Genomic DNA, 16,487 nt, shown 5'->3' with positions numbered 1-16,487 from the left:
TTAATAACAACCTTGATGAATGAATATAGAATTCAACATAAGTACACTCCATACCATCCCCAAGACAATGGTCACAAACAGGAAAATTAAGGCCTTTCTTACAAAAATTATGGCTCTTCATAAGAAGGATTGGGTATCTTAGTTACGTGAGGTAGTCTGGGCCTACAAAATCACATGGAAGACAACCATTGGCTTTACATCATTTGAACTTATTTATGGAAAAACACTAGTTCTTCCAATAGAATTTGACTTTAAGACTCTGCGGACAACCCTTGATCTCAATATAGACATTGCTAAGGCTCAACAAGAGCGCATCATGCACCTTAATTCCCTTGATGAATACAAGAAACACGTTCTTCATCACATAGAGCTCATTTAGCAATAGTATGTCAAATGGCATGATAGGCACATTAGGAACAAGAAATTTGCCCCCAGAGATTGGGCACTATTATAGGGCTCTAAATATAAAGATAATCAGGGGAACCAACAGACACAGTGGATGGGGCCATATGAGATTGTTGAAGTCTTTGACAATGGTATTGTACAACTCACAATAATAGATCCAGTCCATTTTAAGTTGTTGGTAAATGGCCATCAGCTTCGCCTTTATCACAGGCCTAGTTCTAAACAGGAGTTCATGCATCAATTCATGACCAATTCAAATTTCAAATTTGTTGCAGCAGTATTTAGTGGGCTTCATAGTTTGCCACGTGCTAAATAAAGTTTTAACTTTTTATCTTCCTAATAAAGTTTTCATGTATGCATGAAAACAATTTATTATGTCTTCCACCATCACTCGACATCATCTCTATCTTTCACATTCCATTCATACTCATATTTCTTCATTTCTTTGAATCAGTTGCTACATTGCACACTTTTAGACAAACACATCAACACTTGTACTTATTACTTCTTATGCTTCTACACCTCATGTACATGTGCATATCTTTGTAGTTATTACTTTTAATCGTATTGCATTTCAACTATTCCCTATTATCATTATTTTTTATCATTTATTTCCCAACCTATTTTTATTTATATATCCCTTCCCATGTGTGAACCCATGTGAAATTTTTGGTTGGGGGGAGGGGTTATTTTGTACAAAGTGCAAAAAGATTTTATAAGGACATATGTGAAAATTTGCACATTAATTAACTTGAAAAAAAGGTTAATTTTTGATAAGCTATTCTAAGTCTCGAGTCATGTTTTCTTTCAAATCATCTTTCTTGCCACCCTGTTGTCTGCATTTCATACGTGTGATAAATAAGTGTTATAATTAGCTCCATAGAATGTGAAGGTTGTGGGTAGCAAGTTAAGGAATTGATAAGCTTTGGAGAGAAAGAAGTTGCTATGTGTTGAGAAAGGACCCAAGTCTAAAGAAATGGGAAGACCGCCCATTAGTCATGAGCTTGTAGACCATGAACTTCTTCGTACAAATTGGATGTCTAAGCCTATGTTTAGAGCAAGTGGGTCGTTGGATTATTTTCTAAAGCTTGACAGTTTTGACAATGTCATATCCTATGAATTCACATCCATATTCCAATAGGGGGAAGCCATGGTATGAGGAATCAAGATAGTAGCTATAGAGGAATGAATAGTAGAGGTAAATGGGCTACCTCCAGTTGGAGAGAAGTGTTTAGACACATTTGATGCAAGGTCAGCAAGGGCCGAATTCACACTTCCTGGAGATCCTTCGTTCAGGGTTAGCAGGCAGGGCACAAGTAGAATGTCTTTTCCAGAAGAATGGGTCTCTAAAGAAGTCTACATTACCAAGTATTTGACTTGGAGGGTCGTAAATCTCTGCTTCATGATGTGCATTTTAAGCTACTCTCTCATCTCTGCCATGGCAGACACATGAATGTTCCAAGTGTCCTGTGCCACATGCTAAAAAAGATGGCTGCAGAAACTCAAAGAGGTAGGGAAAATTTTGTTACCCACCATTGTTTGATTAAATTATTGGTTGAAATAAGTTTGCAAGAAATGAATCTTGGGTTATCTTGGGACAGTTTTCTAAGGGGTGAAAGAATTCAGAATTTAGGGCCTTTTTCTCAACACATTGCTTCTAGGATGAAAAAGTAAAAAACTTCACCATTAGAAGCCTCCTCTTCAAAAACCCATGATGAGAAATATTTTCTTAAAGAGGAAAGAGTAAACCCTGAAAATACAAAAGAAACACAAACCCTAGTTCCCTCAACCCCCTTCTAAGAAGAAGAAAAAGGGGTATGTAGAAGACAAAGTACAGGTAAAGAAAGCAGCTAGGGAATGAGAGGAAATATCTAGGAAAAGGGTATCTGATGTTGAGAAAAGTAGTTCTCGAGAACTTAAGGTATAGAAAACAAAACCCTCACGTGCAGTTCCTCCTGCAGCTAAAGAAAAAATAATGTTACCTGAAACCTTTGATCTACCTTTAAGGCATAGAACCAGGAATATAGTTAAAACTAAGGAGAAAGTTAAGATAGCTCTGCAACAAGTGGTCATAGAAAGTGAAATTGAGTCAGACAATGACTCTATAGGAGATTTGGTAAAAATGATGTATGATAAATCACCAACTAGGATGCAAATCCCTTTGTCTTTTCCTATTGATTCCCCACCAATGAATGTATGCATGGAAGGAAATGAGGGGATAAATTTGTTAGTTAAAATAAATGCACCATTAAAAGGTAGTCACCAATCAGGAATTGAAGAAATCATTGGTTTAGATAAGCTTGCAATAGCTACAACACAGATGGCTTCTATGGGTCAAGCAAAAGTTAGGATGAACTTGCCAACTCCTCCATCATTCATGTGGCCATAATTATTGTTGCATATGCATCAATCTATTCAAGAGGAATGGGAAACCTAGAGAAGAGAGAAGGAAAAAATGCATAATGAAATCAATAGGAAGGATAAAGAAATTCTAAAATTAAAAGCTAGTATGGGAGAGGTCATGGAATTGGTTCCTCAAATTATTCAATGTAGACCTCTGCCACGAGTATATTTTACCTTTCATATCAATTATCAAGAGATTTTTTTGGTTTATGTTCTTCTCTTTTGACTCCAAAAGAATTTTTATGTGCATATGAGACTTCGAGCTTTGTTGACAAGAATTTTCTTTGTGAACTATATTTGCACAATTATGTTGTCCCTATTGACACCCATTGGAACCCTTTGTTATGTGTTGGTGATGTTCAGCTCAAGGCATTTATGTCCTACATATAGAATCAGAATAATTGGGGATAATAGTTTAGGAAGTATAGAGATCTGGAGTTAACCACCCCATTGGAATTAAGAGTTGAGACATCTGATCCAGATAATGTGTTACACCAATAGAACCATATTTTATGTGACAACATAAGTAGGGACATTGTTTTGACAATAAGGGAACAAGTGTACCAAGAATATAAAAAAGTGGCCAAAACTTCAACATGCACGGTGTTTGGATATCTTTCTCAAAGATGGAATGGATTGCTAGATGAATTAAAGTAGCAAGAACCTCACTCTCTTCAGAATTACCATGAAATGTTGAGAAGAGCAGTAAGATATATTCAGTTAGGTAGAGCATTGTAGGAGAAATGGATTCCTCTTACATTTCACCCTCCACTATTGTTATGGCTTGTTCTAGATTGGAGAGATCTCCAGACATACGATAAGAAAGTTGAGGCCTCCCGATGGAAGGAAATAGAAGAGACCCAGGGTTTTTATTGGGACCCACTTGTTCAAGCTACAAGGGAGACAAAAGTCACTAATTTTAGAGCTAAAACATTAGAAGAGCATGCCAATGCTTGAGGACAAGAATTAGTTAGGTTGGGGGGTTGATGAGTCACCTTTTTGGTCATTTTATATGAACTTTTACATTAAGTTAGGACTGTCATTTTATGACTCAGACATTATGGTTGTGATAGATATAAGCCTTTTTTATGTTTAACCTATGAACTTTGTTATATGTTGAAAAACCTTATAAATGATATACAAAATCCATATTAGTGATAAGGGAATATGCTTGATTGAATGTTGATTAAAGGTAGTATTATGCAAATATATGTTGTGCATGTTAACCTTTGTTTATGCAATTAGTAAGAAGACTAAGTCAACAAAGGACATTTGTTGTTGTTTCAAAGAATTACAGTCATAATCAAATATGATTGTTGAACTGATCAAGCCAATAGCTGAAGATTATGACAAGACTAATAGTTGTGATTGAGGCAATTGTTTGTTTCAAAAATGTGTTGGATTGTTGAGGAAATCTAGAGGGAACCTTGTCCTATATTTGTGCATAAGACTTAGTCTTGAAATTATTCATCATCTTATGTATTTATTTTCAATAAAAGTTGTCCTCCTAGTTAGTTGGGAGTGGATCGACAGTGTAGTAAGTTAGTTATAGAATCTCTTATAAATCCATCAGTTAAGGATGAAGTAAAGAATACAATTTTTATCTTGCTTGAACTAAGTGTACTTTATTTTGTAGTCTGAATATAGAATAAGAGATTTCATTTCTGCCATTGTTATTATCAAAATAATCAATGTGTTTACGATGTTCTTATAGTTCCTAGATCTAGTTAAGATTTTGGAAGCTCATCCAAGGGGGCCCACTTGGGGAGCATTCATATCCAATTGCTCTAATGCTTTACTGAGAAAGTTCATCAGCGAATTTATTTATGTTGGTTAAATATTTCAGTTGACTGTCTTGCAACCATAGAAACTCCATTCTGTGTCTACTCCTGCAACCAAAGGAAAATAGAGTTTTTTGATCACTAGCTGGTTAGTTTATTTTCTGTAAAATTTATAAGTTTCACATGCAATAGATTAGATTGGTATTAGTAAATAGCATTAGAATTTGATGCTTTCTATTAATTTATCATTAAGTTACTTCAGTTGAAATTAGTGTTCCTTATGAGTTTCTTGGCACACATATAAAGTAGACCTATTTCAAGTTATACACTCCTGGGTTGACAAGTAAATGATATTTTGTTTGTTGTCCTCATTTTTGTTTTAAAAAATGAAGGACCATTACATAAAAAATTTGTCAAAAAATGAAAATTTTACTCTATGGCATGCTTCCCGAGGCAAAATTTTGCCTAATCCTTGGACTGGCTTAATCCTCAGTCCATCCTCGAACCACGTTTCAAATTTCATCACATTTTGGGTTCATGTGCTATGTCTTTCCTTCAATTTCGGGTTTTTTCTCCCTGACTGCAAGTGGAAAATTTTCCTTGAATTGCAAGTTTTAATGATTTTCTTTGTTTTAGTCTTTGTAGGGAAAGTTTTGGCTAATTACAAGTACACTTTATTGAAAAAAGAACTTGTAACTTACTTTTTATTTCCCCCTTGATACTTTTTGGCTTTTTAAGTCATAATAGAGATTTTTTGGATAAGTTACAAGCTAATTTTAAATTGCATATTTTAAAGTCACTTGTAATTCTTTTGAAAAACCCCTATTTTAATGTCTTTTGCTTGTAATGGGGATTTTATTCCCCTATTACATGTGTTGAGTTATTAAAACTTCTTGTAGGGATTTTATTTTCCCTTTACAAGTTATTTATAACTTGCATATCTCTCTCCAAAACCCAATTTTGCTTAGAAATGGAATAAAGTGACAATTTTAAACTTGCTATTGTACCCAAAAAACCCAATTTTCTCCATAAAGTGTAAATTGAGGAATTTTAAACTTGCAATTGGATTTCTAAAACTCAATTTTGCCTTGTTGAGAGAAAAGTAACATTTTAAACATGTAATATGGGAATTAAAACCTGATTTTCACTATTACATGTAAAATGAAACTTGTTATTCTTTCCCATAAACCCAAACCAACAATATTGGAGGATTTTGTTGAAGATTTCAAATGATTTTTGTGGAGAAATTCAAGAAGGAGGAAGGCGTTTTGGATTCCTTTCTATTTTCATGCATTTTCCAACTCTCTTCACGCCATTTGGAAGACATTATCACTGGTTTTCCCTCATTCAAGTGCCATGAATCTTGTCTTTCCTAAATCATTTTGGCTTTTCTTTCCTAGGCGTGGAGGTTGGGTGCTTTACTTGACCGATTCTTCATGCTTTTAATGGGCCTTTTGATATATGTGGCATTTTTTCAAAAACGTGGCTAGGATTTGAATCTTCATCTTTTGTCTATGAGAGATTCTTTCTCTTCATGATAGTTGTTAGTTTTGTTTTTTTCTTTCCTAAAATCATTTTTTGTGAGAGATTTTCCCCTTTGTTCCAAGTTTGCAAAGCAATTTGTGAATTGAATTGATCTTCTCCATTTTCCCTCTTTACTTGTATTCGGGATTTTAAATCCCGGTTGCAAGTAGGATGAAAATAATTGATATTCCTTTATGGTTGTAATATTTTAACCATCTTTTGTTGAAATTCCAAGTTTCAAAGATGAAAAATACCCATTCTTTCAAAATTGGGTTTTTAGAACCGAATTACATGTTGAAAGTTCTTCCCATTTTCTTGAAGACGACATTCTCAAAATCCTTCCATTTTCATCCATGTTCATTGCCATCATCTGTACATACCATTCCCACCATTTCATCCACTCATTTCATACCTTCATTAATTTTTCCCATTTAAAGTCTACCTGTGGTCAGCCATCCAAAACCCGAAATTGGTCCAAAATGCACTCAAAAAACACTTGAAAATGAGTTTTAAAGGTCCAATTACAAGTGCAAACTTGTAGTTACCCATTACACATATGAAGTTGCATGTTTGTTCTCCACAGTTGCAAGTTAATGCTCTTGTTTTCCCCACACATGTAATGCAGCTTCCAGAACCTGAAATTCACTTGTGAGCCCATTTTTGCATCAATTTATCTCTTCCCTTGTCAGTTCGGTTTGCACACACGATCTACCAAATCAATGGATTAAGGCATGGGCCTTATTTTGCAAGAATATTTCAAGATTGGAGGATTATACAAAGAAGAGATACAACAAAAATTCATGGTTGAGAGCATAGAATGCTTTCAAGACAAAGATGGTCATGACATGAAAAGAGGAAGGCAACCATTTCCCTCCTGAAAAGATAGTACTACCCCAAGCAAGAAGACAAGGATGCAAGTTCCCATTTCGGTTCAAGATGTCTTTACCAATCTAGAATACTTCAAGTTCTAGCATCTTGAAGTGGCATGAAGATCATCACAAACAAAGGATGATGTAGTTAGAGTCGTGTCTTTAGACACATGGAATAGTTTTAGTTATGCATTTGTAATTTTGTTTTGACAAGTTACATGTAAAAATAACTTTGTAATTGCAAGTTAACTCATTACTTACACTTTTGTAATTACATGTAAAGCAACTACAAGTTGAGTTCAATTAGGACTGTAGTTGGAATAAGTCATAGTTAGTTGTTGAATAAGTCTTGGTGGTTGAGAGAATTTCTCAGGTTAGTTGGGATCCTCCCACCTTTTTCTCATGACTCCTCTCCTATAAATACTTGAGGGGGTCTATTGTAATTTTTATCTTTTGGAAAGCAAGCAAAAACTCTGCCAAATTTATAGAAAAGAAGTCTTTGAGATTTCATGTGTGAATTCAAGAATTGAAAGGAATATAAGGAAATTTCTCAAGCTTTGAGTCTTTGTGCTACATTATTGAGTTTGTGTTCTATATTATCTTTCTTGCAAGTGTTTCTTAAAGAGCTTAATCGCATTTGATTTGCAGTATTTGTATTGCAAGTATTTGAGATTAATATAAATTAGAATAAATATTCTTTTGAGAAGAGTTGTAAGTCTTTGTGCTTGCACTTATTCTTAAGAGAGTTTAGAAGCAAATTTTGTGAGAAATAGATGTGAGCCTTTGAGCTTATACTACTTCCCATTGTTTTAAGTAGAAAAGAATAAGATATTCCAATCTTTGAGCTGTTATAATTTGTTATTGATAGCATTAATATAGAAAAGGGTAGATAGGACTTCATATAATCAAGACTTTGAGCTTGATATTGTTGTCCCGTCCTGAAGGAAGTGACGAAAGTCTTTGAGCTTTTAGGAAACTTCATTTCCTTTCTCTCATTTCATTTCAAAAGTTGTTACTGTTATTTTATGTTAAATCTCTATCACTTTTTTGTGAAGAGAAAAGGATATTGTCTTTCTTGAAAAGAGAAGAAAGACTGTTGTCCCATCCTATTTTATTTTCAAAGTTATAGTTAGAGAGGGGGAGAGGGGGAGATTTCCCTTAATTAGGAGAGTTTTAATCACACACTATGGTTGAAACTATTTGTATATTTCCCCAAGTGTACAAAATCTTCAACCAACACTGTTAATGAATTAGTAACCATGTGATGCAGAGAATTGCACTCTTAGGTCAAGGAAATGTGTCTAAATCACTAAGGCATTATTCCAAACCAACAAGAGAAACATTCAAACATGTGTGAGCTTCTTTGTTCTCAAGTTGTGGGAGGCATCCCAACATTTTGTTGGATGCCCATCATTTTTCTTTTCCTGGCTCATTGGCCATAAGCATTAGAAGCATCAAAGGATAGTTAGGAAAGGAAGTTACTTTGATAAGCCAGTCAAGGGTATATGCATGAAGTTGTGGTACCAAAAAGGTGCCACACTTCAAAAAAAATTTAAAAAGCGCATAAGGCGCACGCACTATAGGGCGCACGCCCTATAGTGCGCACACCTTATAAGGCGTGCACCTTATGTGCAATGTAAACTTCAAAAAAACCTTGCTCCACATTTTGGATGCATTCTGCATTCCAAACCCGCGTTTTGGCATTTTTGGGTGCCATTTTCTTGCACTCGCCCTTTGTAAAAGCTTGAAATTGGGCACTAAGTTGTCCATCTCTCATCAAAATGTCATCACGCCATCGAAGAGCTTGAAGAGGTATTTATTTTTATTTTCTTATTGTCATTTTTTTTATTAATTTGAAGATTAAACTAGGTTTATTGATTTAAATTTATTTTCATTATCAGGAAATGAGATTAGACAAGAAAATATTGAAAACACTCAATCACCTCCTCGTGAAGACCATATTGAAGAAGAAGCACATAAATCACCTCCTCATGAAGACAATGTTGAAGAAGAAGCACATCAAGAACCTCCTACAATCCCTAGACATCCCATAGGTACACAAGAAAACCTATTAGGTCAAATAGAAAATAGCCAAAAAGAGCTTGAAGGTTTAATCACAAGGCTAAAAGATCTCACTGGAACAAACTCCCATAGGACAAATGTTGCTAGTTCTTTGCAATCTATTGTATCTCACATACAATCTTTGAGTGGGCAAATAAATTTTTGGTCCCATAAGAAGGAAGAACAAAAGCAATTTTATGCTAACAAATTATCATATGTGGTAGTGAAGAAAAAGAAAATTAATAATTTTGACTTGTGTTCTCTTTTTACGGACCCCCGAACGAATCAACCTTTACACCCTGGATGTAGGAGATTCCCTATTCATTGGTGTCATCATGAAGGGATTAAGAACAATTTTTGGGATAGGTGGTGGATGGTATTTGATCAGCCTCCATGCAATAATCATGAGGTATCCCAATACTTTTTGAGAAAACTGTATTGTAAGTTTGTCCTTAGTGAGATCCCAAACTATTTTAATTTTCTATATTTCCAAGGTAGAGGTGGGGGTTCCTCTCATGATAGAGAGGGTGCACAACGTGATCCAAATCTCCCACCAAGATGCTTGGCCAGACCTATGGTGGAGCATGTTATTATTCCTTCCATTGTGAAGAAGAGTATTGAGGTCGAAACTCTAGACTCGATTAGCTCACTCACTCAGACCCTTATACAATATGCTAGGCCTCTAGTAGAGGGTGATACAAGTGATGATGTTGATTCTTCTAGGCATCGAGTTCCAGCTCATTTTTGTCGATCTTGTGGTTCTCTTTGCACTTATGATCCTAATAGTTCTAAGAATGCACGTGCACGAGCAGAGTTTGCTACAGAGAACATTGTCATGAAAGAATCCTTGCTAAACGAAACATTTGGCATTGATACCCAGGTGAATTTCATTACAAGTTCATTTCATTCTTTTTATTAAATCTTATATGTAAATTTGAGAATATATCTAAATTAGTAAATTATTATGATAAAAAATCAGGGTCAAAGTGTTCACAATACTAGCAATATTCCTGCAACACCCTTTTTCACTACTTCTTTGACTCCACAGGTATACGACGAGTGAAAAAATATAATTATTATATGTAGATAGTTGAACCTTATGTTAATGATTTTATAATTACTCATTTTGGATGTCAAATAGTTTGATGCTAGAGCTTCAACATCAACACCTCGTAGTGTATTTCATCGACAATCTTTCACCCAGGTAAACAATTTATCTTTAATGTTGTTATTAAATAATATAGATAGTTTTGGCGATTAATCAATATACTTTGTTTAATTTTCAGATGTTGACATCAAAGACTTCTCCTACTGTCCGCACGTCAATGGAGTGTAGTGTTGCTGTAGCAGTAGCAAGTTCAACTGCTTTAACAGAAGTATGAAACATATTTGTAAATTTAGTAAATTTAGCATTACATTTGTTATCTTAATAATATGTTATTAAAAATTTTAACGACACTTGTATTTAGTTTAATTTATATTGTGATGTTTATAGGAGGGGCTTGTCACTCCAGATCATGAACGTGCACCTATTGTGGATGAACATCATGATTATTTGTTTGCGGTAAGTGAATATTCTATTATATGTCATTCTAAAATTCAATTTTTGTATATGCTAACATCATTCTTTTCATTGTATTAGGTGGAGTTACAAAAAAGTCTAGAGAGGAGGTCGAGTGGACATACTCAAAAGACACTTGCATCATATACATCTCCATCCCCTCGATAGGCAAAGATATCTCGTGATCGGTTTCCTTCCCCTAGAGGGAAATGAATAGAATAGGGTCCTATGTTGTATGCCTATATGGCAATTTTGAACATATGTTTTGTATTACGAATATGTGACATTCTATCGCCATATGGCTTTTGGCAAGCTCCTATTTGACTTTATTGGATACCATGTTGTATGCCTATATGGAAAATTTGAACATATGTTTTGTATTATGAATATGTGACATTCTATGTCCATATGGCTTTTGGCAAGCCCCTATTTGACTTTATTGGATATCATGTTGTATGCCTTTATAGCAATTTTGAACATATGTTTTGTTTTATGAATATGTGAAATTCTAAGTCCATATGGCTTTTGGCAAGCCTATTTCTTTGTATTGGATATATTTAATAGTTTTAACGGTATATAATGTTTCATGGATTTGTAGCTTTTTGGTTAATGCAAACCATTTACCATGGTTATCCATAATTGTAGTACAAATGATTAGATGAATAATTGCACAAAGTTTATTTTTACTTAAGCTTGGAACCTAAATATGTGTTTGTAATCCAAGACACCAGCCACCCCGTCGCGTATGAGCTGACGATTCGGTGCCGCAACATGACCCCACAAGATCAAATGGATCGTTCTTATGATTAACAGGCACCGAGAAATGCGATGCCGAATATTGACAACTTTGAGCAATTTGAGCACTTGGGCGATTTCGTTGCTAGGGTGTGGCCCGCAATGATTGAGCAAGCTGGAGAGCAAAAATAAGGCATTCCTAGTGTAAACCCGGCCACCCTGATGCGTACGAGCTGACGGTTTGGTGCCGCGATGAGTGGATTGAAAGATGGGGCATTGTGCAACTTTTCATTGAACTCATCTGACGCTTTTTGTCACAACTGAGAAAGAGTCACCACGAGCAACTGGATTTGAGTCTACCAAAATCGAGAGAGGATTTTTTAGAGTGCCATAACATGACCTCGTAGGATCAAATAGATCAATCTTATGATTAACGGGCACCGAGAAACGTGATGCCGAATATTGACAACTTTGAGCAATTTGAGCACTTGGGCGATTTTGCTACTAGGGTGTTTCCCGCAACAATCAGGCGAGTTGGAGAGAAAAAAAGAAGGCATTCCTAGCATAAAACTAACCACCCCAATGCATATGAGCTGACAGTTCAGTGTCGCGACGAGCGGATTGAAATATGGGGCATTGTGCAACTTTTCATTGAAATCATCTGACGCTTTTTGTCACAACCGAGAAAGAGTCACCACAAGCAACTAGATCTGAGTCTACTAAAAATGAGAGAGGATTTTTTAGAGTGCCATAACATGACCCCGTAGGATCAAATGGGTTGTTCTTATGATTAACGGGTGCCGAGAAATGTGATGCCAAATATTGATAACTTTGAGCAATTTGAGCAATTGGGCGATTTCACTGCTAGGGTGTGTCCCACAATGATTGGGTGAGTTGGAAAGAAAAAAGAAGGCATTCCTAGTGTAAACCCGACCACCCCAACGTGTACGAGCTAACACTTCGGTGCCACGATGAGCGGATTGAAATATGGGGCATTGTGCAACTTTTCATTGAACTCATATGACACTTTTTGTCGCAACCGAGAAAGAGTTGCCACGAGCAACTAGATCCGAGTCTACCGAAATCGAGAGAGGCTTTTTTAGAGTGCCATAACATGACCCCGTAGGATCATATGGATCATTCTTATGATTAACGGCCACCGAGAAACGTGATGTCGAATATTGACAACTTTGAGCAATTTGAGCAATTGGGCGATTTCGCTGCTAGGGTGTGTCCCACAACGATCAGGTGAGTTGGAGATAAAAAAGAAGGCATTCCTAGCGTAAACCCATCCACCCCAATGTGTACAAGTTGATGGTTCAGTGCCGCGATGAGTGGATTGAAATAAGGGGCATTGTGCAACTTTTCATTGAACTCATATGACACTTTTTGTCGCAACCGAGAAAGAGTCACCACGAGCAACTGGATCCGAGTCTACCAAAATCAAGAGAGGATTTTTTAGAGTACCATAACATGACCCCGTAGGATCAGATAGATCATTTTTATGATTAACGGGCACCGAGAAACGTGATGCTGAATATTGACAACTTTGAGCAATTTGAGCAATTGGGCAATTTCGCTGCTAGGGTGTGTCTCGCAATGATTGGGCAAGTTGGAGAGCAAAAAGAAGGAATTCCTAGTGTAAACTCAGCCACCCTGATGCGTACAAGTTGATGGTTCGGTGCCGCGATGAGCAGATTGAAAGATGGGGTATTTTGCAACTTTTCATTGAATGCATTTGACACTTTTTGTCGCAACCGAGAAAGAGTTGCCATGAGCAACTGGATCCGAGTCTACCAAAACCGAGAGAGGTTTTTTTAAAGTGCCATAACACGACCCTGCAGGATCAGATGAATCATCTTATGATTAATAGGCACTAAGAAACGTGATGTCGAATATTGACAACTTTGAGCAATTTGAGCACTTGGGCGATTTCGCTGCTAGGGTGTGTCCCGCAATGATCGGGCAAGTTGGAGAGAAAAAAGAAGGAATTCCTAGTGTAAAATCAGCCACCCCTATTTATACGAGCTAACAATTCAGTGCCACGATGAGCAGATTGAAAGATGGGGCATTGTGCAACTTTTCATTGAACTCATTTGACACTTTTTGTCACAACCGAGAAAGAGTCGCCATGAGCGACTGGATCCGAGTCTACCATAACCGAGAGAGGTTTTTTTAGAGTGCCATAACATGACCCCGTAGGATCAAACGAATCATTCTTATGATTAACAGGCACTGAGAAATGTGATGCGTACGAGCTGACAGTTCAGTGTTGCGACGAGCAAATTGAAAGATGGGGCATTGTGCAACTTTTCATTGAACTCATCTGACGCTTTTTGTGGCAACCGAGAAAGAGTCACCATAAGCAACTGGATCCGAGTCTACCAAAATTGAGAGAGAATTTTTTAGAGTGCCATAACACGACCCCGCAAGATCAGACGGATCATTCTTATTATTAATGGACGTCGAGAAACGCGATGCCAAATATTGACAACTTTGAGCAATTTGAGCACTTGGGCGATTTCACTGCTAGGGTGTGTCCCGCAATGATCAGGCAAGTTGGAGAGAAAAAAGAAGGAAATCCTAGTGTAAACTCAGCCACCCTGATGTGTACGAGCTGACGGTTCGGTGTCATGACGAGCAGATTGAAAGATGGGGCATTGTGCAACTTTTCATTGAACTCATTTGACACTTTTTGTCACAACAGAGAAAGAGTCGCCATGAGCAACTGGATCCGAGTCTACCAAAACTGAGAGAGGTTTTTTTAGAGTGCCATAACACAACCCTGTAGGATCAGTTGAATCATTCTTATGATTAACGGGCACTGAGAAATGCGATGCCGAATATTGACAACTTTGAGCAATTTGAGCACTTGGGCAATTTCGCTGCTAGGGTGTGTCCCACAATGATCGGGCGAGTTGGAGAGAAAAAAGAAGGCATTACTAGCATAAACCCAGCCACCCTGATGTGTACAAGCTAACGGTTCGGTGTCGCGACGAGCAGATTGAAAGATGGGGCATTGTGCAACTTTTCATTGAACTCATCTGACGCTTTTTGTCGTAACCGAGAAAGAGTCTCCACAAGCAACTGGATCCGAGTCTACCGGAACTGAGAGAGGATTTTTTAGAGTGCCATAAAATGAACCCATAGGATTAGACAGATCATTCTTATGATTAACAAGCGTCGAGAAACGCGATGCCAAATATTGACAACTTTGAGCAATTTGAGCACTTGGGCAATTTTGCTGCTAGGGTGTGTCCCGCAATGATCGGGCAAGTTGGAGAGCTAAAAGAAGGCATTCCTAGTGTAAACCCAACCACCCCGATGCATACAAGTTGATGGTTTGGTGTCGTGATGAGCGGATTGAAAGATGGGGCATTGTACAACTTTTCATTGAACTCATTTGACGCTTTTTGTCGCAACCGAGAAAGAGTCGCCACGAGAAAATGGATCCGAGTCTACCAAAACTGAAAGAGGCCTTTTTAGAGTGCCATAACATGACCCCACACAATCAGATGGATCATTCTTACATGTGACTAGCATCGAGAAAAACCATGCCAAAATTTTGACAATTTTTCACACTTTGAGTGATTAACAACAAATGAGCATTTTTTACATCTTTTACTATATTAGCAGGGTATAATTCACGAAATGATCCTATGTGATCTCTAATGGTCCAAAATGCATTATTTACATAAAATCACACAAAACAAGACAAAACACAATTTTTCATATTACAATGCCTCGAGTAGTAAAAAATACAAGTCATGTACATATATCCAAATAAGATTGATATTACAATTTTTTACATTTACATTTAATCCAATGAACCATCTGGATCTACTCTACTCTTTATTGTGTCTAGTATGGCCTCATGGTCAAACTCATGAACCTTTCATAGGTTCTTATTTAGTGGTCTACCCCCATATCTAATCAAATGAACATTTGAAGCTACAATAAGGTTAGAATAATGAAGAATCTTCCTATGTGTCTCGAAGTCTGCGAACAACCACAAGTTAGATTTTTTCACTGGGTACCTTCTAAGCCATGTACCAATAACAACTACTAATCATGTGGGGTACTCAATATTTTCTCCATCTACCACAGGGCGATCCAATTTCTTTTTTGCATCCACACAATGACATAGGTAATAATTTGTTCCTTCTTCATTATCTTCAGTTGCAATTACTGCATAAACATGTCCTGCAATGATAAAGTGAGAAGAATTTAGCAAACAACTAAGGTAAAATATTAAAGTACAAAAAATTGCATGTGGATAATTTATCTGGTTGGACTAAATCTGACACATGGTCAAGTCAATTGATGCTTCCATCTGTGTGAGTTGTAGTGCAATCGGAGGTCGGTATGTCTCAAGTGGGATTAGAGGTCTCATACACCATTCATCCACCCACTCCTTTGACTCACAGTCATTATAGGCACCATCTCTACATGAAGAACAATAAAATGCCATCCACCGCATATGGATAGTCCATGAACCTGCATTAGAGCTTTTGAAAGAGTGTAGCTCACTCGATCCTGTCAATGTACAACAATCTTCTAATTTTGGAATGTTAGTATCATCTACCAACCAAAAAAATCTGCGAACTAAAGACTTACCTTTATTACCTGGACCAATTGTACCATTGCACCATTGAACAATTGATTTTGCATCTTTCAAGTTTGTATTACCTTTGTACTTTAACTCTTCTCGTGCTAAAGCGCTTTTAATACATGCTCCTGCACCATCATGCTCCCCTTTTCCATGCCCAGCCTCAGAGAAATTCCACATATGTTGAATAGCAGTCAACTTATGCATCCTACTCAACCAATAAAACATCCAAGAGTTCTTAAATTGCAATGCACAATCATCTGACCATATGATATGTTGACGGAATGATATGCCTCGGGTAGCCAAATCATCATAGAATATCTGAAAACAACCTTGCACAAACTCTGTAGAGTGTGAGCGATCATCACTGATGTAAAAATGATACTACCTCAATATCTTCCTATCCTCTTCCATACTATCATGTGCATGAGTGAATGCTATATGCACAAATATGGCAACTTGTGTGGAGTTGTAATATTGTGATTGCACCTCATTCTGCGATTGTAGTGTGTAGTTCTCTACAAAGTCAACAATTGAAA

This window comes from Cryptomeria japonica, chromosome 11 (genome assembly GCF_030272615.1).
Source record: "Cryptomeria japonica chromosome 11, Sugi_1.0, whole genome shotgun sequence".
Classification (NCBI taxonomy): domain Eukaryota; kingdom Viridiplantae; phylum Streptophyta; class Pinopsida; order Cupressales; family Cupressaceae; genus Cryptomeria; species Cryptomeria japonica.
Note: the sequence above shows the minus strand (reverse complement) of the source record.